The following is a 23,522-nucleotide window of genomic DNA, read 5'->3' on the forward strand; positions in this document are numbered from 1 at the left end:
TATAAGTCTCTGCGCCCCCTTCCTTAGGGAATGTCCGAAGAGTTCCTTCTTTATCTGGTCGGTTGGATGATTTGCCCTACTCCACTCAAAACTGGATTTCAAAAGTAATACACCAAAACTGTAAATAAAACGGCAAACATGAATCAAAGGATCTTGCCATTAAACATGCGGTTAATAATTTTCCTACCCTTTTTACCTTTTTATTTTGAAAAATTTCAACCTTACGGCAAAGTTGCATGAATGATTCGTTCTGAATGAACACCTGTAAAGTGTTTACTTAGATTTGTCATTTGTTAATATTTTGCCACATCTGCATTCTGTTTATTTCTCTCTCATCTTCCTCACCATTTGAGAGTAAGCAGCAAACACGAACTATCACCCCTAAAATTAGCATGTATTTTCTAACAAGGGCATCCTTTTACAGATCAAATTCAAGAAAAGTGAACACTGATATATTATTATCAAATATATGGACCATATTCGAATTTCACCCATTGTCCCAATAATGTCCTCTATAACTTTTTTTTTTCTGATCCAGCATCCAATTCAGAGTCATTCCTTACATTCTATTCTTATATCATTTAGACCCCTTTCATCCAGCTCTGCAGCTTTTTTGAATTTTTCTTTTTTTTTTATGGATTGGTAATTTTGAAGAGGACAGGCTCCCTGTTTTGAAGAGTGTTCCTTAATTTGACTTTGGGTGACTGTTTCCTTAAAATTAAATGCAGGTTATAATTTCTTGGCATAACATAAGAGATGTTATGTTCTCAGTAAAATGACATCAGATCAGTTTCATACATACCATGTCAGTTTGTCCCATTTGTCATAATATAAACTTTGACTATGATTAAGATGATGTACAGGTCTGCACACTTTTCCATCAATTGTTTCTCTTAATGCCAAGAGTAGTAATAGGAAATAAGCTCCATTCACAGCAGCATCAGTATCTGGGACTAGTTTAACAAGAACCAGGCAGAACTTACACAAAAGACACTCTTTCCCTCTACCATGTGACATTAAAGATGTGAATGGAAACTTGTACTGGCTTCATAGATGGGAAGACGACATTCTTTTAACAAAATTGCATCCAAAATCTTGATAAGTTGAGTGATGTGATTTCTTTCCTTACATTTTATTTTACCTAACAGAACACATAAATTTCATCTGGAAGGAAGTGCCTGTCGTAGCTCAGCGGAAACAAATCTGACTAGTATCCATGAGGACACAGGTTTGATCCCTGGCCTTGCTCACTGGGTTGAGGATCCAGTGTTGCTTCTGAGCTGTGGCGTAGGTTGCAGACGCGGCTCAGATCAGGTGTTGATGTGGCTCTGGTGTAGGCTGGTGGCTACAGCTCCCATTTGACCCCTAGCCTGGGAACTTCCATATACCGTGGGAGCGGCCCAAGAAATGGCAAAAAGACAAAAAAAAAAAAAAAAAAAAAGAAATCATGTTAGGGATTTCCCTTTGTGGCTCCGCGGGTTAAGAACCCGACATAATGTTGAGGAGGATACAAGTTCGATCCTTGGCCTCGCTCAGTGGGTTAAGGATCCAGTGTTGCTGCAAGCTGCAGCATAGGTCACAGATGCAGCTTGGATCTTGCATTGTTGCCATGGCTGTGGTGTAGGCCAGCAGCTGCAGCTTCAGATTCGACAAGTAGCCTGGGAACTTCCATATGCTGCAGGTGTGGCCCTTAAAAAAAGAAGAAATCATGTTAGGAAGCTAGAGGCAGTGTGGGGAGAGTATATCTCTCATACTTACCTTTTATACCACATAAATTTCACTTGGATTCCTTTTTTTTTTTTTTTTTTTTTGTCTTTTTAGGGCCGCACTCGCAGCATATGAAGGTTCCCAGGCTGTGGCCTACACCACAGCCACAGCAACGCAGGATCCGAGTCATGTCTGTGACCTACACCACAGCTCATGGCAACACTGGATCCTTAACCCACTAAGCGAGGCCAGGGATCGAACCCACGACCTCATGGTTCCTAGTTGGATTCGTTTCCACTGCACCACGATGGGAACTCCTCACTTAGATTCTTGATTTAACATTTTAATAGTTAAACCACCAAGTACCTTGAGAAAATGCAAAAGAATTTTCTCCTTTAATCTCTGGGTATGGATGGCAGGCTGTCAAACCAAAAAACAATGACTACAAAATTTTACTCTAGAAACATTTAAAACCTTACTTTCAGAAAAAAAAAAAAAAACAGGTAAAATTAGATTGGAAAATATACTTAAATATATAAAAGAAATGGCTTATTGACTTTAATTATCTCTTACAAATTTATAAGAAGATCACACTACCATAAAAATGATCTATGGATATAAAGGGAGAAGTAATAAAAGGGAAAATGCAAATGCGGGGTAAATATGTGAAAGCAGCCCATGGACTACAAATAAAAAAATGCAAATGTTTAAATACATTTTTTGGCCTTTACAGTGGTAAAGATGATAAAGAAAAATTATATCCAAGGAGGCATAAGTTTGGGGAAATGTTTATTCTCATAAATTTCTATTTGGAATATAATTTATAAAACAATTTGGAAGCCACTCTGTACCAAGATTTAAAAATAGCCTGCACTTTATTTTATTTTGTTTTTTGCTTTTTAGGGCTGCGCCTGTGACATTTAGAGATTCCATGCTAGGGGTTGAATCTGAGCTATAGCCGCCGGCCTACGCCACAGCCACGGCAACGCCAGATTCGAGCCTCATCTGCGACCCACACCATCGCTCATGGCAACACCCGATCCTTAAGCCACAGAGTGAGGCCAGGCATCGAACCTTCGTCTTCATGGATACTAGTCAGATTCATTTCTGTGGAGCCACGACGGAAACTCCCTAGCCTGCATTTTAATGGAGCAATTCTATTATTAGAACTATGACCCAAGGAAATAATTGTCCAAAGATGAATATATAAGTACATTTCTTAAAGTTTATGTTAACAGCAAAACATTGTTAAAAATCTAAGTGTAAAAAAAAAGAAATGAGCTTGTAGGAACCCATAAGGTGAAATATTAGGTAACCATTAAAAAATTATCATGCAGAGATGTATTAATTGACATGAGGGGACTTTATAATATTTTAAAATAAAATACACTTTAATCAAGAATATAAGGCATCAATGTGTTTTGGTTTTTTTTTTGGTAAAAATTATACGTCTCCTTAAAGTGTAAAAATGAATGTAAAAATCAAATATAGGGAAAAAACTGAACAAAAAAGAAAAAAAATCGTTCATATACATAACAATAGAGCAGGCTATGCAAGGATTTTGTTTGTAAATACCTGAAAAAATTCAAAACCTTAATTACTCAATACTAATATCCCCATAAGAAAAGACAAAGACTAGCGAGAACGCATCCTCAGGGAGCATAAATTTACATCCACTGTGGAATGTATCGGCTCTAACACTGCCTTTTTTATTCTCTTGGCATTAACTCTGAAGTTGGACGGAATGTTCTCCACTAAATTAACTACACAGTGCATTATGGTGTTTGTTTAAGTGTCTTTGTAGTATATTAGAACATCTAATTTCCACTTCAAAGTAATTGGTCTTCATGAATTTTTAAGCCCCCTAAGAGCCCAACCATTTAATGAATATTTGGATGAGACTGACGTAGTAATTAAAAGATTTAAAATTTTCGTAATAGCAAATGTTAAAATAATCACCAATGTTACATAATCAGGAGTTCCCATTGTGGCTCCGTGGGTTAAGGACCTGATGTTGTCTCTGTGAGGACTGGGTTTGATCCCTGGCCTGGCTCAATGGGTTAAAGATCCATCATTGCCACAAGCTGTGAGGTAGGCCTCAGCTGCAGCTCTGAGTTGACCTCTACCCCAGAAACTTCCATATACTGCAGGTGTGGCTGAAATAAAGTTACAAAATCATTCCAAACACTCTAAAGCATTTGTCACGTGTGCTCATTCCAGGATACTATCAATTCTGGCTTGAGTGTGAAATGGGCATATTTCAGCTTATCTGCTAAAGTGATACAGACAAATCTTAATAACATAAACACAGCTTGCAATTAGTGCTCTTTACTACTTTATAAGTTATGTGGTTCCTTACAATTTGTGGAAACTTTGGAAGACTTGTATTATATTGAAATTTGTACCTAATACGAGACATCAGTATATCTGCTGTAGGTTTCTTATAGATGTCCATTATCGATCAGAGCTAGGAAATTCCTTCTATTTCTAGTTTGCTCAAGATTTAAAAAATCATGTATTTTAAAAATTATGAGTAGAATCTGCATTTTAACAAATGCATTTTCTACATTATTATAATTTGTTTTTGTTTTTTGGATGCACCTTGGGCATATGTAAGTTCCCAGGCCAGGGATGGACTCTGAATTGCAGCTGCAATCTACACCACAGCTGCAGCAATGCCAGATCTTTAACCCACACAGCAGAAATGCTGCATTTTCTGTATTATTGATATGACTTTTATCTTGCTATTATAGTTCATCTCACTGGTTAATTTTTTAAAGAGTTAAACAAATACTGCATTCCTAACTTGGTCATGATTGCTTTTGGTATCTAAGGTAGTGCATATTTACTAAACCTATGTGGTAATCATGTCATATGTAAGTCAAGTTATTATCTGTATACCTTAAACTTACACAGTGTTGCATGTCAATTATATCTCAGTAAAACTGGAAAAACAGCACCCAATTTTATTTGCTGATATTTTGTTTAGAATTCTTATTCATGATGACATTGATTTCTCTCTCTCTCTCTCTCTCTCTCTTTTTTTTTTTTTTTGCTATTTTAGGGCCATACTTGCAGCATATGGAGGTTCCCAGGCTAGGGGTCTAATCGGAGCTGTAGCCAACAGCCTACACCACAGCCACAGCAACGCCAGATCCAAGCCACATCTGCGACCTACACCACAGCTCGTGGCAACACCGATCCTTAACCCACTGGGCGAGGTCAGGGATCAAACGTGCATCTTCATGGATCCTAGTCGGGTTCGTTAACCACTGAGCCATGAGGGGAACTCCTGACATTGATCTCTAATTTCAGATTTAAATTATCTTTATGTGGTTTTGATATCAAGGTTATGCAGGCCAATAAAATGAGTTGGGGAGTGTGCCCTCTTTTACAATTCTCTAGTACAGTTTCTGAAATATTGGGTTATTCCTTACATATTTGGTAGAATTGTTAAGCCATGATATCTGGGACCCCAAATTTTAAATTATGGGATTCAATTTTAAAAACAATTCAAAATTGTTAAAGAGTTTCTATTTCTTTTGTTATCAGTTTTGATAACTGATGTTTTTCTAGAAACGTATTTATTTCACCTAAAAGCACCGGCAGTGGCTTCCTCTCAATTTCTAGCGTTAGTGCTGTCACTAACATTACGCATGATCCTAGAAAAGGCATCTACTCATTCTACCCTAATTCCATGGCTGTTTTAAGCAAGGAGCAAGACGTAGGTAATCCATGAAGTCCACTTCAGTACTACCTTTCAGTGCTTCTATAGATAAAAGGAAAAGCTTTTTTTTTTTTTTTTTTAACTTTTTTTTTTTTTCTTTCATTCTGGCCAGGATCAAGGGAAAAAAAGCAATCAGGTTTGGTTAGGACCAGGCCAGAATCGGGAAAGAAGTGGAAAATAGAAGTTGGGGTATAGTTAGGGAGGAGTGGAGATACATTTCATCTGTCGGGGTCGGTGATCTCCTATTCCAAGACCAACTTTTCAAACACCCCACAATAAAGCTTATGTCCCTAAGAACTTGTCCCTAATCCATCCCCCTTTGCCCTGGCTTCCCTCTTCCCTCTGAGAGTTTGCCCAAGCTTCTGTTGTCACACTGTACTTGATGGCTCACGGATGTGGTGATGTTATCCTAGCCTTGCTCACTATAAGTCGGAGAATCAAGAACTGCTGTAATGACAGCTATCTAGGACCTACTTGCTCCAGGGATTCTTTTATTCTGCCCTAAAACATCTCAGGTTAGGGAGGGTGCTCCCCAAGGTGCTCTCAGAACCGTCTCCTTCCTTCTCTTGAGCTTGTATTGCTTTGTAGCTGGACCTGGGCCTGGGGGTCAAAGGAACTTGATCTTGATCTAGAACCTCTGACTGGGGCCACAAACTAAATCTCAGATGGGGCTATCAACTCTAAACTGGGCTACTGATGACAGAGCCAGACTAAAGAGGTTAGGAGGGGCTCAGATCCTCACTGATCCTTTGAAATGCAATCACCACATAGTAAGATTAATTCAAAATTTTCTCTACTGTTATGTGGGCATGGGGGATACACTGATGTCAAGGATAAAATGATGTATACATTTCCCCCTTTATCTTAGGCATAAACATATTGAAAAGATAATGAAATTTAGAGTAAAATATCTGTTTGAATCTCAGCAACTCCATTCACTAGCTTTATGACTTTCACTTCACCCGATGAGCCATAGTTTTCCTATTTATTAAAACGAGGATTTAGGGGTTCCCCGACGGTACAGCAGGTTAAGGATCCGGCATCGTCACTGCTGTGGCTTGGTTTGATCTCTACCTTCGAAACTTCCGCATGCCGCAGGTGCAGCACTCCCTCCCCCTGCAAAAGAAGGAATTCCTAAAAAATAAAATAAAATGAGAATTTAAACCCTAACCTCATTATCTGCAAAGGCTGACATAGTTAAGCACTATTATTGTTAGAATCTTATAATAACAAAACTGACAATACTAACACTGATTGGATGCCTATGTGCCTATTATGTCCTAGGCAGTGTGTATAGAATTTCTTGAGGAACTTTGTTAAAATGCAAATTTCTATTCAGCCGATGGATTGGGGGGGCAAGATTCTGCATTTCTAGCCATCTCCAGCAATGCCCGTACTGCTGCACCCCCACCACATTTTGAGGAGCAAGGGTAACGCTTTTCCTTCCTAATCTCATTTGGTCCTCATAACAACACCTCCATTTTTGGAAAGAGGAAACTGAAAAGCACGCAGGTTAAATAACTTGATCAAGGTCAGAAGGCATCTCGGTGGCAGTTCTGGGATTTGAAGCCCGGCACGTTCGGTTCCACCACAGGCTCTGTAGATGATCACTGTGTGGTCTTCATCAGGGAAACAAACGAAGTCAGTGATCATTCCAGCCGCCGTCAAGCACTTCACTAGCCGGCGCTCTGCACTTATGCAATCAATCCTGGTAACCTGATTTCTTTACTTTCAACATTTGTGAAATACAACACCCTTACCGAGACGTGTGTAAAGCAAATGTACAGCTTACCAAATTACTGTGAGGAGAAAGCAAGGATAAGCACACACACATCAGGAAAGAGAGTTCAAATACATTTCCATGGTCATAACCGATCCACAGAGGACACTTTCTGAGAAAGAAACAAAAGCAATGAAGCCTACCTACCTCAGCTTCCTCCAGCCCTGGAGGGCAAATCTCCGGCTAAGGTCTACTGGAGTCAGCTTTTCTCTAGAGAGACTTTAGGTTAAGCTCTGAAACAGAGTTTTAGGTTCTCACCTGCATGGGGTGGTCTCAAAGCTTTGCCTCCAACACATGGGGGCCAATCCTGCCACCACTTTTCCCTACAAGCTGCCTTGGAAAGAAGAAAGTAAAGTAAAACAAAGGAAGGGAAAGGAGAGGAGAGGAGAAGAAAGGAAAGGAGTACTTGCAATAATCAGAGTGGCTCAGGACTGGCCCTAGAAAGTGGAGAGACCGGCAGAGGGAGGAGAGTTGGACACTGGGAATCCCTAGCCCACCACCTTGAGCGGGGAAAGAGGGGAGGAGCAGACACTCCGTTCCAAAGGAACTGCAATAGGAACCTGGACTAGGATTGCCTCTGGCAAAGGAGAGATGGGAATGGATTTGAGATATATTTTGGTGATTAAATGCAAACTGATTGATAATGGACAGGTGTGAAGTGTTAAGCAGAAGAAATTTCTGGTGGGTTATTTACCATTATTGAGCTTGGGAAAGCCATATATCCATACATATCTTCTAACACAGCAAGAGTCGTAGGCATAATCTTCATCCTTAAAGAAAGGATTGAAGAGATCCACTCAATAGGTTCTGCAAGTACAGTCATAAAATACACAGCACTTATCTAGGCCAAGACAAACACATTCCATTTGTTATAAAATATAGCTTCACACACACTGTAAATACTGTAGTAACACCAGAATAAATAGAATACAATTTTACAGACATCAAGTGTATGGAACATTCATACCCCAAACATTCCAGACACAATTTTCTATAATCACAACGTACACATGGAGGCATGTTTTTCTGGTGTAGCTCAGCCTGAAGGAGCAGAATTGCTGATACTTATAGTGTCTTTTTTTATACCTTTTTTTTTTAAGGACCACACCCTCAGCATATGGAATTCCCAGGCTAAGGGTTGAATCGGACGTGCAGCTGCCAGCCTATGCCACAGCCACAGCCACAGCCACAGCCACAGAGCAACGGTGGATCCAAGCCGCATCTGGGACCTACACCACAGCACACAGCAAGGCCATATCCTTAACCCACTGAGTGGAGCCAGGGATCGAACCCACAACCTCATGGATACTAGTCGGGTTCATATTCACTAAGCCACAATGGGAACTCCTATATTCTCTTTCTTTAGGGCTATTAAAACAGCTCCTCAGATTTTTTTTCCCTCCTAAACTGGAGATTAACGAGCCAAATTGGAGAGTTCTCAAGAGAGGCTTTTCATAGAAAAAGGGAGGCCTTAGGCACTCTTTGTTAGACTACATATAAGAGTCTACGTCTGTTGAAGTGCATTTGGGCTCCTTTCGAAACTAGTTACGTTCTTTGGGAATTTCCTGACTGTCTATTCTGTTGTTTTAGCACCGTTTGTTGGAAGACTTTCATTTCTCTATTGGACTGATTTGACACTTTTGTATAAAACCGAATGACCGCAGATGTCTGAATCTATTTCTAGACTTTCTATTCTGTTTAATGTGTCTGTTTGTCGACCCCTGCACACTGCCCTGTCTACCATAATTTATTTTTTTAGAGATTAATACCATAACTTACAATAAATCTTGATGTTTGGGAACAGAAATCCCCTAGCTTTATTTTTTCTCCAATTTGACCATGATCATTATTGGACCCTTGCATTTTCTTTAAAAATTTTTTTTCTTTTTTTTGTCTTTTTAGGGCCTCATCCACAGCATATGGAGGTTCTCAGGCTAGGGGTCCAATCGGAGCCTCCGGCCTACACCACAGCCACAGCAATGCCAGATCCGAGCCACGTCTTTGACCTATACCACAGCTCATGGCAACGCTGGATCCCCAACCCACAGAGCGAGACCAGGGATCAAACCCGCTTCCTCATGGATACTAGCCAGGTTTGTTAACCACTGAGCCACAATGGGAACTCCCTAAAATTTTTTTAAAATTAAAGTACAGTTGATTTACAATGTTCTATCAATTTCTGCTGTAGAGCAAAGTGACCCGGTCATATATATACACCTTCTTTTCCTCGTATTATCTTCCATCACGTTCTATCGCAAGTGATTGGACATAGTTGGCAGGACCTCTTTGTTTATCCATTCTAAACATCTAATAGTTTGCATCTACTAACTCCAAACTCCCAATCCATCCCATTCCTTCCCCACTCCTCCTTGGCAACCACAAGTCGGTTCTTCACGTCTGTGAATCTGTTTCTATTCTGTAGACAGGTTCATTTATGCCATATTTTAGATTCCACATACAAGTGATGTGATATTTGTCTTTCTCTTTCTGACTTACTTCACTTAGTATGAGACTCTCTAGTTGCATCCATGCTCTTGCATTTTCATGTCTATTTTAGAATCAACTTGACATGTTTAACACTAAAATCTGTTGGGACTTTGACTGAGGATGCATTAAACCTACAAATAAATTAGGGGAAATTGTAGTCTTTAATTGTCAAGTCCAAGAGCCTGGTATATTCCTGCTTTTACTCAGTACTTTTTAAATTCTCTAAGTATTTGCAGTTTTCAGCATCGAGGATTTCTGCATCTTTCACTAGATTCATTCCTGTGTATGCAATGATTTTGATGAGTAGAAAATATTTAAAATTTTTCATTTTTATGTGTTAATTGTTGACATACAGAAAAATCACTGATTTCAAAATATATTTATTTTGTATCTAGGTACCTGCTAAACTCACTTATTAACTAACAATGTGTAGATTACTTTGGATTTATTATGTATACAACCATGCTATTTGTAAACAGAATTTCATTTCCAATCTTTATATCTTTTATTTCTGTTTTTTCTTTTTTATATGAAGAAGTTCATTACAATATTAGATTCCACATACAAGTGATGTGAATGGAAGTGGTGATAGCAGGTACTCTTTAACTCATTCATGATTAAATTCAATTCGTTTAATCCCATTCAGGGGGACAGCTTTTGGTATTTAACCATCCCTTAATTAAGGAATAAATTTCTTTTATTTCATATTTCAAAAGTGATATTAAGCAGGTTCTTCCCTCAAGAGTTCTCTACTTTCCCCTTTTGGCCTCAGAATTGTCTTCGTGCAGGAGGCTCTGGACTATGGGACAGGGAAGAGGTGTCTGGTCTGGGTGTTGTGGGCTGGGTCCTGCTTGCCTCTGCCAAGGTCAATTCATCCAGCCTGGTCTTTGGTTTTGACTTCTGTTTTGCTGCATCTATTGCTAGCATCATGTGTTCAGCTTGGCCTTTGGGTATAAGTGAGTGTCTGGGTCTGACACCCTCCTCTGTGGCCTCTGGTCTTGGCATCCATACTCTGTGCCTGTGTCACTCTTTCCCAGGCCACTCCAGCCTCTGTCCCCCACCCCTCATCGCCCTCCGCCCTGCCCTGGGGCAAGCATCAAATGCCATCCCCCCACACACCCACCTTGTTGCTGATGGCTGTTGTTCACCATCTCCCTGCCCAAAGTGCCCTCGTCCACAGCAGCTACTCTGTGAAGGTGAGGATCACCAGGTGAGACCCTTCCTCCCGAAGGTTCAAGTGGGAAATGGGTCACAAGCCCTGCTGGGTCTGTGTGTACTGTAGACATCATAAATGAGGCACGTAGCAGGCATTATCAAAGACTATTTATAATTTTTCAGCCTCTATTTTGCTTATTCCTTAATCTACTGGATTTCAAAGTGTGATTCTCACCCAGCAGCAGTGGCATCACCTGGAAACTGCAATGCAAATTCTTGGCCCCCACACCTGACCTACTGATTGAGAAAGTCTGGAGCTGGGGCCCAGCAACGGATGTTTTAACAAGCCCTCCAAGGGATTCTGGCGCAAGCGCTTATTGAGAATTGCCGCCCTCATCCTCCTGTCCTCCTTACATGTGGGCCAGGAGGGCTGGGAGATACGCAGGCAGGAGACTTGCCCTGACCAAGAAACTAGAAGATCCTGGGTGTGCTCATCCGCTCTGTATATAAACAGGGGCGGGAGGGGTGGCTGAGTCCCCAGAGCAGCTGATTTCCATTTCTGCGAAGCGGTGTTTCTCCCATCTCGTGGGTGCTGGAGGCAGTTTCCGTTTTCAGGGCAGATTTGCTGAGGACAGCTTCAGGTTCTAAATCACTGAGGCAGCCTCCTCTCCTCTGAGTCTTGGCTCCTGAGAAAGCACGTGGGGCCACCGGAGGGTTGATGAGGAAGGGAATCGGGCTCAGCGTTGGAAGGAGTTTCCCCTCTGCGGGCTGGGAAAGGGGTCGTGGTATTTCTGGCCTCTCCTGACTCTGTTTTCAATTCCAAGGTGTGGCTTCTGCTCTTCTCCAGGGAGGGAACTCAGCAAGAGAAGGGGGAGGATAAAATGACTCTTTCGTTTTTAAAAATCTTGTCCCAAGTGATGACCCAGGTGAGTTACCTTCTTGTCTCCTTTTCTGAAATGCCGATATCCGGCCCCTAACACATTGGCTTCTGGTTTCCTGGACTTTCATACTAAGAGGCCACGTCAAGTGGTATGTTTTCCACCTCTGTCTCCTCGGATGAAACGAGTCAGGAAGTGGAAGATCTCCTCTCTTGCCTTCTCTCTTCCAATATTCACACATTCATTCAATAAACTACTGACTAAGGGGTATCAGAAGACACACTATTAAGAGCAGGGCTGGGGAATTTATTAGGGGCTCCACTGTAGTGGGGTGAAGCTGGATAGCAAGTGCTGGTCAGCAGCATCAGCATCACCTGGCAATGTGTTAAAAAGGCAGATGCCTGGGCCCTTCCCCACCCTCCTTACTGAGTCAGACACTCTGGAGGTAGGACCCAGCACCCTGTGTTTTAAGAAGCATTCCAGGTGATTCAGATGCTGCTAAAGTTTGAGAATCGTGTGTGTGTGTGTGTGTGTGTGTGTGTTTTAGGGCCGCCTCTGCGGCATATGGAGGTTCCCAGGCTAGGGGTATAATTGGAGCTATAGCTGCCGGCCTACACCACAGCCACAGCAACGCAGTCTCCGAGCTGCATCTGCGACCTACATCACAGCTTATGGCAGCGCCACATCCTTAACCCACTGAGTGAGGCCAGGGATCAAACCTGCATCCTCATGGTTCTTGTTGGATTCGTTTCGGCTGCCCACAACGGGAACTCCCTAAAGTTTGGGCATCTTGAGGCCGAAGATAGCCTACGTTTAAGTCCTAGGGAGTCTCTCAAAGAGCAGCATCACCAGGGAGCTTGTTAGAATTGTTAGAATTGCCAGAGTTGTGAATTCTCATGCCAGAGGTTGTCTCTAGCGCTCTGAGACTTCCTGTTTATCTGGAGCAAAGCAAATCATCAATTGGGAATAACGGAATGAACATCTTAAAATGCCAGGATATATGCATATACAACCAAATTACTCTTTTTTTCTTTTTAGGGCCACACCTGTAGCATATGGAAGTTCCCAGGCTAGGGGTTGAATCAGAGCTGCAGCTGCTGGCCTACACCACAGCCATAGCAACACAATATCCACCCTGCATCTGAGACCTATAAGGCAGCTTGTGTCAATGCAGGATCCTTAATCCACTGAGTGAGGTCAGGGATCGAACCTGCTTCCTCATGGATATTAGTTGGGTTCTTAACCTGCTGAGCCACAACGGCAACTCCTAAAGTTACTTAAAGATTCTTGGAATTCTCTACATGATAGGCTATCACTTCATCTAAAAATAGGAGCAGTTTATCCTTTGAGGATCTATATGCCTCTTATTTCCTCTTCTTGCCTCATCACACTGTCTTGAACTTCCACTACTATGTTGAATAGCAGTGGTGAAAAGAAACATCCTTGCCTTGTTTCTGATATTAGAGGGAAAACATTGTCCTTTATTATTAAATATAATAAAGGAGCTATAGAGTTTTTTAAATTGGTATTCTTCTTTGAGAAATTTTCTCTGTTCTTATTTGAGATTGAAATCATGAATAGGCATTGAATTTTGTCAAAAGATTTTCTGTATCACTTGATATGATCATGTGATTTTTTCTTTAGCTTAATATGGTAGATGCTGTTATTTGAATTGTCCTCCAAAAAGATATGCTGAAGTCCTAACCCCTAGTACCTATGAATGTGACCTTATTTGTAACATAAATACATTTATATTGACCCTATAATGTAAATACAGTCATTGTAGATATAATCAAGTCGAGATGCTGTCATTGGGGTAGGCTCTGATTCATTATGACTGGTGTCCTAATAAAAGAAAATGCTGAGGAGTTCTCGTTGTGGCTCAGGGGTTAATGAACCTGACTAGTATCCGTGAGGATGCAGGTTTGATCCCTGGCCTTGCTCAGTTGGTTAAGGATCTGGCGTTGCTGTGAGCTGTGGTGCAGGTCGCAGACGTGGCTCGGATATGGTGTTGCTGTGGCTGTGGTGTAGGCCAGTGACTACAGCTCTGATTGGACCCCTAGCCTGGGGACCTCCATATGCCGTGGGGTTTTGTCCTAAAAGACAAAAAGACAAAAAGAAAAAAAAAAAAAGAAGAAGAAAATGTGAAAAGAGACACACAGAGAGAACATACCACCATGTGAAGACACAGACAGAAAGGGAAGACAGCCATGTAAAGACAGAGGCAGACTTTGCTAGAAGCCAAGGAAAGCCTAGGGTCGCCAGAAATGGGGAGAAGTAGGGAAAATCGTCTCCTAGAGGTGTCAGCAAGGGCATGGACCTGTTGATACCCTGACTGTGGACTTATAATCTCCATAACTATGACAGGAAAAATTTCTGTGGTTTTAAGTCACTCAGTATGTGGCGCTCTGTTATGTCCTAGGAAATGAGCACAGTAAGTCACACTGATTTTTCAAATATGGGATCAGCCTTGCATTCTCGGAATAAATGTCCCTTGGGCACGATGTTCAATTCTTCTAATGTATTGCTGAATTCCATCTGCTAGAAGCTTAAGGATTTTTGCATCTATGTTCATGAGCAATGTTTGCAAGTTTTTTTAAACTGTCACTGTCTGGTTGGATATCAGGGTCATACTGGCTTTATAAAATGAATTGGGAAGTAGGCCCCCCATCTTCAATCTTCTGGAAGAGCTTGTGTAGCAGTTTTTTCTTTAAACAGTTTTGAATTCTTCAGTGAAATCATCTGGGCCTGGATAGTTATCTTTCAAGAGTTTTAAAAATTATGAATTCAGTAAATCAACTACAGTTCAATAAAACGTTAAAAAATTGAAAAAGAAATTATGAATTTCATTTCTCCATTAGGCATATTAAAATGATCTGTTTCCTACTGGGTATGTTAATTTGTGCTTTCTGCGGTACTGGCCCATTTAAGTTATCAAATATATGTGCGTAGAATTGTTCATAGTATTCTCTTAATATCCTTTTGATGTCGGGCGGGCCTGCAGTGATAGCCACTATTTCATTCCTGATATTGGTAATGTCTCCCCCTCCCCTGAATCAACCATGTTACCCAGCTGATGCTCACATAAGTCTCGTATTTTTTTTTATGTCTCAAACACTAAGACTGATCTCTCTATACGGCTATATGGGCAGCTGGAGAATCAAAGTATTTGTTATTTCAGGGGTCAGTACAATTTAAAGACGTGTTCATTGACTTATCTTGGGATGAGTGGAAATACTTAAACGCTGATCAAAAAAGCCTATACAAGCAGGTGATACTGGACACCTACAAACATATGATGACTTTGGGTAAGAATCAAATTTCCCCACTGATAAGCTGCCTATTTTGAAATTTTTTTTTTTTTTTTGTATTTTACAAATATCTATAGAGCTCTTGAAGAGCTTACCTAACCTCCCTAAATAAACTGTGGGAACTTTCTGAAGGGAGACTGAGCACACGCATGCTACAAGCACTCAAACTTCCTCTTTCTGCTTCCTCACAACTTCACACATCTTTCCAAGATCACAGTCCCAAGGCTCTTACAGACCCCCAACCCCCAGAGAACTACCTCTTAAAACACAGGTGGTTTGTGGGCAGCACTATGAGAGAACGAGGCTCCCAGGCTTCCTGTGAGATCTCTTTCCTTCCCACGTGTCAATACCTAACTTCTTTTCCATCCTAGGTGGTGTCTGGAAGTGAAAAGGAATGTCACAAATTACGCTGGGATAGCTCAAGCCAACTGAGACTTGTCGTCATCTTGCTTATGGCCAAAAGATTGAGTTTAAAATCTCTGATCATCAAAGCATTGAAAAGATCATTCTGTTTTCTTACACGCAGGGCAATGGGCTTTTAAAGCAAAAGTGATGTCTTCTTTGAAGCGAGACAGTGATGGCTGGATGCTGATGGTAAAAGAAGCAACAGCTGCTCCATGCTCAGGTAACTGATAAGCAGTAAGCAGGTGAGAGTCATCACAACTCCCACTCTAAGTGGTCCAAGGAACCTGGGGTCTCAGAGGTGATGAAGGAGGAGCTCTCTGCATGGGTTTCAGTATAGGGGAGAGGAGAATGGTGGATCTTCTTTTTATCTCATTGTTTTTCTGCAGCCCCTCTTGTCATAGCTCTCACAGAGGGAGACACTCTCACCTGCTTATATGTATAAATTTTCAAATACCTTAGACTTAGCTCAGGATCCAGGAAAAACAGACTCTACCTGAAATTTGCATGCAGGAGGTTTTGGAGTTCTTTGGGGGAACAACAGTTGTGAAGGGTGAGGGGAAACTGGATTGGGCCAAGGAAGAAACTGAACTACAGTTGCAACAGAGGTTTCAGCCAGTTCTCCAGGCAATTTGGAACCTGGGATGGTCCTTCAGAGTTGTTCGGAATTGAGGCTAAGCGGCTGGACCCTTGCACCTCCGCACTCAAGTGGCTGCTGGCTGCATCAGGGAGAAGGGGAATTTGCTTGGGGCAGCTGTCTTCAGTCAAGGGCAATGACTCAAGAGTTACTCAGCTGTGAGCCATGTGTAGCCCCTGCTCCCAACAGGTGGAAGAGGTTCCTTAGTCCTGAGGGAGTTGTGGGTGTGGCACATGGGATGGATCCGTTATAGCCTGCCTTCAAAGCTTAGACCTTCCTTTCATGTTCAGATATGGATCAAAGCAGCTAATTTCTTGTTCTTAAAATTTTATTTTACTGAGGAGTTCCCGTCATGGAGCAGTGGTTAACGAATCCAACTAGGAACCATGAGGTTTCGGGTTCGATCCCTGGCCTTGCTCAGTGGGTTAAGGATCCAGCGTTGCCGTGAGCTGTGGTGTAGGTTGCAGATGCAGCTCGGATCCTGCGTTGCTCTGGCTGTGGTGTAGGCTGGCGGCTATAGCTCCGATTAGACCCCTAGCCTGGGAACCTCCGTATGCTGCGGGAGTGGCCCTAGAAAAGGCAAAAAGACAAAAAAAAAAAAAATTACTAAATGGGTAGATACATGAATTTCTGAACAGGATAACAGTTTCAATGAGCAAAAATGATTAAGAATGATTACTCCCCAAATCCCCCAAATCACGAGTATCACAAATATTTTAACAAATGATTGTGGAGAAGGTTTTCAAAAAATGTTTGTGGTAAAGCAATAAGCAAAAAGGAAACTGAAACAAACTTCATACATTATCAAGAAGTTTATGTCAAATGGGGGAGAGAAGCTGTGATCATAAATACCAATGTGGAAACGGCCAGGATTTCTGGTCAGAAAGCATGTTAAGTCCAATACAGAGTTCAGAGATAGTAAAATGTAATTTCCTCTAAAAATTTTAAGAATTTTGCAAGAAGTCACTGTCCATTAATTGATGCCTAACTTAAGGGGAATATATAGTAGGGGGATATTATTTTTGCTTAGCATAATTAAATTCAAAGAATAAGGAATCAATCAAATGGAGATAGGCTGTAATAAGTTTGTAATGTGAGCTGGGAGCCTAAGAAGTAAGTTAAAAAATATATGAAAATCAGATATATTAAAAATGATGAAAAATATTTTTAAAGTGATTGGAGAATCATTCACAGGAATCCCAAATAATATGCAGATGTTCATCTCCTGGGTTAAAAATTGTTCCCTTGGAGTTCCCATTGTGGCTCAGTGGTTAATGAATCCGACTAGGAACCCTGAGGTTGGGAGTTCGATCCCTGGCCTCAATCAGTGGGTTAAGGGTCTGGCGTTGCCGTGAGCTGTGGTGCAGGTTGCAGACTCGGCTTGGATCTGGCATTGCTGTGGCTGTGGCATTGGCTGGCAGCTATAACTCCGATTAGACCCCGAGCCTGGGAACCTCCATATGACACGTGTGCAGCCCTAGAAAAGACAAAAAGACAACTAAATAAAATAAAAATTGTTCCCTTAAAGTGACAATAAGCCTCTCTTAGCAGTCAATGTCCAAAAAAAAGGTGTTCCCCTTGTGGCGCAGCAGAAACGAGTCTGACTAGCATACATGAGGATGTGGGCAAGATCCCTGGCCTCTCTCAGTGGGTCAGGGATCTGGTGTTGCCATGAGCTGTGGTGGGGGTCGCAGACATAGCTCGGATCCCAAGTTGCTGTAGCTGTGGCTGTGATGTAGGCCGGCAGCTGTAGTTCTGATTCAACCCCCAGCCTGGGAACATCCATATGTGGCAGCTGGGGCCCTAAAAAGCAAAAAAAAAAAAAAAGTAGTCAATGTATAAACTTGATTGCAAGACAGCATAACCTAGGCTGTGATTGCTCATGTAAAACAGGAGAAATACATTCTTTCCTTGAATAATATTTTCAAAAGATTAATCTATAAAGTTTCAAAAAAGAACACATAAGAAATGACCCTAATCACACCATTCCGTCAGAGCTGAATTACCATTTAGTTCTTACCATAAAAATTATCAACTGAATATTTACTAAGATCTACATATCTCTTAGGTTATTGCAGCCACAGGCCAACACCCATGGTTCATGTAGCCAGATTCCAATACCTTTAGTATTTAGGTTACCTAGTAAGACTTCCAGAATGGCAGAATGAGGAGCTTAGCAAATCCTCTCCCTAAAAGCAATGATAAAACTGAACAAAATTGTGAAACAGCCATTTCAGGACTCTGGCAGTGGACCAAGGGCATACAACAAATTGACAAGTATTTACTTAAGGGAAACGACTGAACCATGGGTGAGAAGAAATATTCTGGGTGTCTATCCCGGCAGTGTCAGGCACAGTAGTCTCATGGCAAGCTGTAAGAAAATCTAGACTGCTGCCAGAGAGGACTGACTGAATCTGGCAAGCTACGGAAAAAGACAGGTACTTAGGTTCTTTTGGAAACTGCAGTGATCTTGGTGCAAATAAATGATCACAACCTCAGGTGGCTCGGTAGCATGGTCTGAAGTCAGGGAGCCTGACTGCTCCAGCTCTGTTCTTCTTAAGATTATTTGGGCTGTTTGGGGTCTTTTTTGTTTCCATACAAATTAAAATTTTTTTGTTCCGGTTCTATGAAAAATGCCACTGGTAATGTGATAGGGATTGCACTGGATCTGTGTCCTACTTTATTTTTAAAATGACTTCCTGATCCTGTTCCATGTTAGCAATATCTTATCCATCAGTTTGAGACTAGAGTAGCATTATCCATGGTTGGGATACAGGCAAGTAACAGGATACTAAATACTACTTATATTTTTTGTCAGTGGAGGAGTCTTTTCTTTTTCTCCTAGTTTTATAGAGGCACAACTGACGTAGAGCCCCTTATAAGGTGAGGACGTATAGCATGATAATTCATCATGAAATGATTATCACAGTAAGTTTAGTGAACACCCACCATCTCATATAGATACGAAATGAAAGAAAGAAAATTGTCTTGTAATGAGAGCTCTTAGGATATATTCTTAATAACTTTTATATGTCAGACAGCAATGTTAATTATATTATCATGTTGTATATGACATCCCCAGAGCATGAAGATTGTTATCTTTTTTTTTTTTTTTTCCATTTTTGGCCACCCTGCAGCACATGGAGTTCAGATCTGAGCCACAGTTGTGACTTACACCTCAGCTGCAGCAATGCTGGATGCTTTAACCTACTGTCCCAAGCTGGGGATCAAACCTGTGTCCTGGTGCTGCAGAGATGCTGCCAATCCCATTGTTCCACAGCAGGAACTCCTATTTGTTGTCTTTTTTTTTTTTTTAATAATGTATTTGTTGTCTTTTTGATAATAACTGTCTGACAGATGAGATATTATTATTATTACTATTTGTCTTTTTAGCACTGCACCTATGGCATATGGAAGTTCCCAGGTTAGGGGTCAAATCGGAGCTGCAGCTGCTGGCCTACACACCATAGCAACACCAGATCTGAATTGCATCTGTGACCTATATCACAGCTCATAGCAACGCCGGATCCTTAACCCACTGAGAGAGGCCAGGGATTGAACGTGCGTCCTCATGGATGCTTGTCAGATTCGTTACCCCTCAACCACAATGGGAACTCCCAAGATGTGATATTTTTATGGTTTAACATGTTGCAAAAAATTGAGATTCTTTTTTGAAAGAGTAATTCTGTGACTTAAAAAGATAGTATACTGGTGATTAAATTCACAAAGGTTTATATACAAGTTAATGGATCTCTCTTTAACAAATGGACACAATGCAAATTCCTTGTAATGAAATCAATGGATAAGTTTAGTATGGCATTTTCAGTGTCAAAGCATTAAAATTAGTGTCCTATTTATACTGAACCACATATTAATTCAAGATCCAAGGCTAGGAGTTCCCTGGTAGCCTAGCAGTTAAGGATCCAGCATTGTTACTGCAGTGGTTCAGGTTTGATCCCTGGCCTGGGAACTTCTGCATGCCATAGACACAGCCAAAAAGAAAAAAAAAAAATCTATGGTTAAAAGATCTACTGAGTGTAATTTTTAGTGTACAATTTAATAGGTAATTCTTAGAGAAATTATTCAGTTCAAAGAATGTCAGTGGATTGTATTTAAAAAATACTGGTGTTACTTTTAAATGGTATCTTCAAACTGCACAGCTGCACTCACTCTTCACCCCCTACACTGCCCCAATCACATCCTGCCACCTCCTTAATCCACAACCACTGTATCTTTACATCCCCTGCCCCTCCCCATAGCTCACTGTGATTTATACTGTGATGTGAGAGTCTGATTTCATTTTCTTCTTGTCTTCCCACTAGCATGCCAGCCAACTCTGGATTTTTCTCCTGAACTGAAGGAACCCATGCATGCCTTCAGACAGAGCTCACACTTGAATGAACAGCCAAGATATAACAGCCTAAGGCAAAGCCATGAGTGTGATGACTGTGGGATCGTCCTAAGCCATCTCTCACACTTGGTTCAACATAAGAAAATTCACACAGTAGAGACACCATACAGACAGGATGGGTATGCAAAGGCCTTTAGGCATCCATTTAATACTTACCGATACATTCACGTATTTGAGAAGCTCTTTGAATGTAATAATTGTGGACATACTTCAACGAGAGCTTCAAAATTTATGCAACACCAGAAAAAGCATATGAGAGCAAAACGACACAACTGTGATGTGTGTGACAAGGCTTTTAATTTTTACTCACTCCTTATTAAGCATCAGAGGATTCACACTGGAGAGAAACCCTTTCAGTGTGATGAGTGTGGAAAGGCCTTTAGCCAAAAGGGAACCATGGAACGACATAAAATAATTCATATGCCAGGGAAACACTTTCAGTGTAGCAGATGTGAAGACACCTTTGACAGTCGTTCAGAGCTCACGGCACATCGGGCGACTCATCGGGTCACGCACACTCAATCATCAGTGTACAAATGTGAAGAATGTGGCAAGTGCTTTAGGTTCTACTCCTTTTTCAGCAGACATCAGAGAACTCATACTGGAGAGAAACCCTTCAAATGCGATCTGTGTGAAAAGAGCTATACCCAAGAAGATGTCTTGAAACGGCATAAAAAAACTCACAGTGGAGAGAAAGCTTTTCATTGTCAAGAGTGTGGGAAGAATTTCATCACTCACTATGACCTTATCAAGCATGTAAGAATTCATACTGGAGAAAAGCCATATAGATGTGACCAGTGTGATAAGACCTTCAGAGTCTCATCTATTCTTAACGCTCATAAAAGAACTCATTCAGAGGCAACACCATTTGTTTGTAATTGTTGTAAAAAAGCTTTTAAAAGAAGGTCATACCTTCTTCAACATGAGAAAATTCACAGGAAATCGAACGTCTAAAGTCATGGAAATACCGAAAAGGTCTTCAGGTATCACATGTTCTTTACTAAACACCTGAGAATTCATCCAGAGACCTGGTTATAGCTAAATCTCTTTCCGTATTGATTATAAGACTCAATTCTTATTCATCAAAATTCATACTAAATTAAAAATCTTAGAAAACTAGTATATGAAGTTTAACATATTTTGCAAAGAAACACAGGATTATAGAGGTATTTTCTTTTACTTTGACCATGAATCTTTGAAATATCCACCAGCAAAATGACTGAGAAGATTCAGCTTAGAATTTGAAATAAGCCAAGGCCTTGCCTCTATCATAGTCCCTCTATTGAGTAGAAAGCTAAGATGACCTCATGTAATAAGAAAAAATAATTTTAGATTATTATCTTACCCATGGATGAATAAATCAGATCAGGAATAAAGTTTTAAAAATAGAGGCAGTAGGGTCAACGATAAAAAGACTTGGAGTTCCCACCGTGGCACAGTGGGTTAAGAATCTGACTGCAGTGGCCCAGGTCACTGTAGAGGTGTAGGTTCAATGTGGGTCCAGGGCAGTGGGTTAAAGGATCCGGTGTTGCTGCACCAGCAGTGTCGGTGACAGCTGTGGCCTGGATTCGATCCCTGGCCCAGGAACTTCCATATGCCATGACTGTGGCCATTAAAAAAAAAAAAAGGAAACTGTACACCCAACCCAAGGGACGTACGTAAGTGATGTGAACCCTATTTCTAGAATTAGAACCAAAGAAAAATCCTATCTGCAAAGGAAAAAAAAAAAAAAAAGCTTTAATTGACTTGTTCAATTCTGAAACTACAATAGGGATTGGCGGTGAGGAGTATTAACATCTATAATATAAGTGTTGGGAATGACAATGTTTCTACTTTGTCAAATATCCGATCTCATGGGATTATTAGTCACCTTAGATCTATTTAGAGAAAAATGATGTGGACTGGCTGCAGCAGAAGGCTGTTGGCTTTCCATTCCGAACACGGTGAACCTATTTATGGTAATGTTTTACTTGAAAGTAACTATATTTCTTAGTGGCCTAATAAGTAAACACAAACCTTTTGAGCATCGATTATGTAGTGGATTTCTGACACAAGGTCAGAATCTGTCTCACACTGCTGGGTGAATTCTTTCAACTATTAATGACAAAATTCCTCTGTCCAGCCTAAGGCAGAGGGTATAGTTTAACAAGTCTTTTGGGCCTATTTCCAATGCACAATTTTGGGAATATGACACTCAGTTATTCTTTATTGCCTGTCACCCTTCTGATATTACTATGTCTTCTCCTAAGAAAATTTGGCTTTGGATTCCCAGGTGAGCCTTGCAAGTCCAATTCACTAATCTTCTAAAGAGACGTACGTGACTCCCCAAGGTACTCAAACCTTGTGCCTACGCAGGACCCATTTCACTTTGATTGGATTCAAGTCAGAGGAGCTGAAACTAACAGCACTTGGCTGAAAAATAACTGAAAGATATTTCAGAAGTAGCAGAGAACATAGAAATGAGATGATAAACACGGTGGTGAAAATAGACACATTACTGGCCTAAGGGAACACACAACCTCGTAACCTAAGGAGACGAAGGAAAGACTGAAGACTAATGTGCATCCCACCACCTTCCCCATCTTACTCTGGCCCCTAAAATCCAAGGAAAAGCAAATTAAATGGCATACGTATAGTGACGACCCACAATAACTTCCACCAGTCCATCACTCCAATACTTGAATCCAAATGACAGGAAAGAGAATGACAGAAACTGAATGTAAGACTGAAAAAAAACTTGTTCTGAAAAGCTGGCATTCACTAATAGGCCATCATTAGACTTCTTACAGAAATAGGCCTCTCATTAAAAAAAAAAAAAGCAAAACCCAAAACTAGCATTCTTCTCCTACCCCCACATGTTGCCATGTTTGCTTGGGGTTTTCACTGACTAAAAGCCAATCTCAGCCTCTGATTCAACTGTCTGAACTTAATTAAGAGGTAAAGAAATAAAAAGGCATCAGTTATGAAATGTTGGTCATCCAAGGCATTTTGATTGAAAAACTCCATATAAAAATCACTTTATGGTGG

General features: G+C 40.9%; 2 long non-coding RNA genes across 4 annotated transcripts in view; one reads left to right on the plus strand and one right to left on the minus strand.

The window, feature by feature from the left end:
* Window positions 1–5,497: 5,497 nt before the first annotated feature.
* LOC100624414 (uncharacterized) overlaps window positions 5,498–23,522 on the minus strand; it is a 58,718-nt gene continuing 40,693 nt past the window's right edge. The window contains exons 6-7 of the long non-coding RNA XR_014832467.1: window positions 7,909–7,984; window positions 5,498–6,550 (exon numbers count right to left, since the gene is read on the minus strand). This is a non-coding gene — a long non-coding RNA (uncharacterized LOC100624414). The remainder of the gene's footprint in view (window positions 6,551–7,908; window positions 7,985–23,522) is intronic.
* LOC102159694 (uncharacterized) lies at window positions 11,225–23,458 on the plus strand. 3 transcript variants are annotated; one of them, XR_014832475.1, is made up of 5 exons: window positions 11,390–11,497; window positions 11,681–11,782; window positions 14,916–15,042; window positions 15,572–15,670; window positions 20,407–21,908. It is a non-coding gene; the product is annotated as an uncharacterized LOC102159694 (long non-coding RNA). The 3 variants fall into 3 exon arrangements; XR_014832476.1 differs by lacking the exons at window positions 11,390–11,497; window positions 14,916–15,042 and adding an exon at window positions 11,225–11,341; XR_014832477.1 differs by lacking the exons at window positions 11,390–11,497; window positions 14,916–15,042 and adding an exon at window positions 22,768–23,458 and having other exon boundaries at window positions 11,622–11,782; window positions 20,407–21,478.

The sequence above is a fragment of the Sus scrofa genome, chromosome 17 (genome assembly GCF_054392235.1).
Source record: "Sus scrofa isolate SSC_HxYL_T2T_F1_AM1 chromosome 17, Sscrofa_HxYL_maternal_Yorkshire_Landrace_v2.0, whole genome shotgun sequence".
NCBI lineage: Eukaryota > Metazoa > Chordata > Mammalia > Artiodactyla > Suidae > Sus > Sus scrofa.